Here is a 2,462-nt window from a genome sequence, read left to right as displayed (position 1 = left end):
GAGCTTGCAATCTAAAGCGGAGGGTCAAGTGATACAAAAGGTAATAATTTTGGGAAATGAGCTGACAGAGAAAGTGAAAATACAGTGGTTAGGTGCAGGTGGGAAAGGCTTCTCTGAAGAGAAGAGTTTTCAGGGATCACCTAAAAGTGGACAGAGTAGGGATAGTCGGGTAGATTGGGGTAGGGAGTTCTATTGGGTGGCAAATGCTAAAATGAAAACATTAATAAACATACAAAAAAACAAATAATCATTATTGATGTTTTCAATTAAAAGGTCTAATGGATCGAAGAAATGGGACTCTCTCAACCTTCTTCATTATTGTTGGCATATCAGACCTTGCAGAATTGCAGTTTCCAATATTCCTTTTAGTTCTATTTATGTATTTCCTTACCCTTGGTGGTAATATAGCCATTCTTCTACTGATTTGCTTTGACCGCCATCTTCACACTCCCATGTACTTCTTTTTGGCCAACCTTTCCATTTTGGATATTAGTTCTTCTACAATCACTCTCCATAAAATACTTCTAACTTTTGTATCAGGAGATAACACTATTTCTCTTAAAGTCTGTTTAGCACAAATATATGTTTTTCTGTCCTTAACTTGTGATGAGTTGGTGATTTTGACTGCAATGAGTTATGATCGATATGTAGCTGTATGCAACCCTTTCCGTTACAATGTAATTACGAACCAAGGAATCTGTGCACTTCTAATTACTGTATGCTGGATGTGGGGATTTTTGATAAGTCTGGAAACATTTATAGAACTAACCCGACTAACATGCTTTCAGTCAAACAAAATCAATCACTTCTTCTGTGATGTTGTGCCTGTGATGAAGATATCCTGCAATGATACTTCATTTTTGGAGATTTACATTCTCATTGTGGGCCTTTTTGTTGTAGCTGTAATCCCATTTCTCCTGACTCTCATTTCTTATGTTTTCATTATTGTTTCCATAATGAAGATCCGTACTAATATTGGCAGACGTAAAGCCTTTTACACTTGCTCTTCCCACCTCACAGTTGTCATCCTTCTCTATGCTACTCTTATCTTTCAATACCTAAGGCTAAATTCGAGAGACAACTTAGAGTCTAATAAATTTTTCTCCTTCTTTAACACAGTTGCTGTACCCATACTGAATCCACTGATCTACAGCTTGAAAAATAAAGATGTGAAGGCAGCTTTCAGGAAGGTTAGGTGTTGGATGTAGGCAAAGGGGAAAAGATGCACTAAGCAAAACTAAACTACAAATTTTCTAGGCCCATTCTTTCTAGTTTAGCATAACATGAAAATAGGCGATTCTTCGTTCCCCCTAATCTGTATATTATATCTAACTGGTTATTGGTTCACCACTTCTACAGGTTGCCCATGCTCAAACTGTCAAAGCTGAAAGAATGCACCTTTTGTGCATGAATGGTGCATAGTCCTACTATTCTTTTCTTCCTGCTTTGTAATTTTATGTAGAATTATTGCATGCTGTAAATTACTGAATAAAAAACTTACTAGATATTAAATTAAACTAACATAAATTAAACCAAATATGTAGGCTTTAAAAAAAACTTAAGTATCCTAACCAAATATGCTGGAGAAGTATTTGTGCAGTCAAAATATTCTGTCTCATTAACCACTTGCCCTCCTGAGGATTTAACCCCCTTCCTGACCAGGCCAATTTTTGCGTTACGGCGCTGCATTAACTGACAATTGCGCGGTCATGCAATGCTACACCCAAATTAAACTTGTGTCCTTTTTTCCCACAAATAGAGCTTTTTTTGGTGGTATTTGATTGCCTTTGCATTTTTTATTTTTTGCGTTATAAAAAAAAAAAGACTGACAATTTTGAGAAAAAAAACCAATCTTTTTTACTTTTTGCTATTAACCTCCCTGGCGGTATTCCCGAGTGTAGCTCGGGGTAACATTTCAGTACCAAAAGCGGTAACCCCGAGCTACACTCGGGAATACCATGCGGCGCTGCTCCGGCATGTGTTCTTCACTTACCTTACCCTGCGCTCCCACGATGTGTCCCCTGCAGCGTCCCCGGCCATCTCCTCCGGCCGATGCCGGCATCCGGCTTCTGTGTCCTGTCCCTGTGACGTCGGGACGTACGGGCGCCGCCGCCGCCTCCGCCGGCGGGAAATTTAAAAATTTTAAAAAATGTCATTTTTTTTTTTTTACATTTTACATAGTAAAACATTGCTGTCTCAACCAATTTCACATACATATTGTCCCTAGTGCTTTGTCCTGCGCCCTGCCTGCATTTTGTCTGTTCTTTCTGCCTGGAAACTGAGAAATGTCCATGGCGTCCAAAAAGTGTCCCTTTAGGCCAGCTAGAGAACAGCGATAGTAAATCAGAACTACTTGCAGAATTGAGTGATAATGATTTGTGGGGAAATTCGTCATCAGACACTGAAAACGATTTTGCGACTGAGCTCAGCAATGTGCCAAATTGGCGCTCTATTTCACATTT

The 2,462-nt window shown here is 39.2% G+C and overlaps 1 pseudogene; it reads left to right on the top strand.

Annotated features, from left to right (window-relative positions):
- The first annotated feature begins 278 nt into the window (after positions 1 to 278).
- Positions 279 to 1,241, top strand: LOC149460260 (olfactory receptor 8D1-like; annotated as a pseudogene).
- The last annotated feature ends 1,221 nt before the right edge of the window (positions 1,242 to 2,462 follow it).

The sequence above is a fragment of the Staurois parvus genome, unplaced genomic scaffold, assembly GCF_062004578.1.
Source record: "Staurois parvus isolate SC_StPar_1 unplaced genomic scaffold, SC_StPar_1.0 ptg000232l, whole genome shotgun sequence".
In the NCBI taxonomy this organism is placed as follows: Eukaryota; Metazoa; Chordata; class Amphibia; order Anura; family Ranidae; genus Staurois; species Staurois parvus.
Note: the sequence above shows the minus strand (reverse complement) of the source record. Positions and strands in the feature narration are given on the sequence as shown.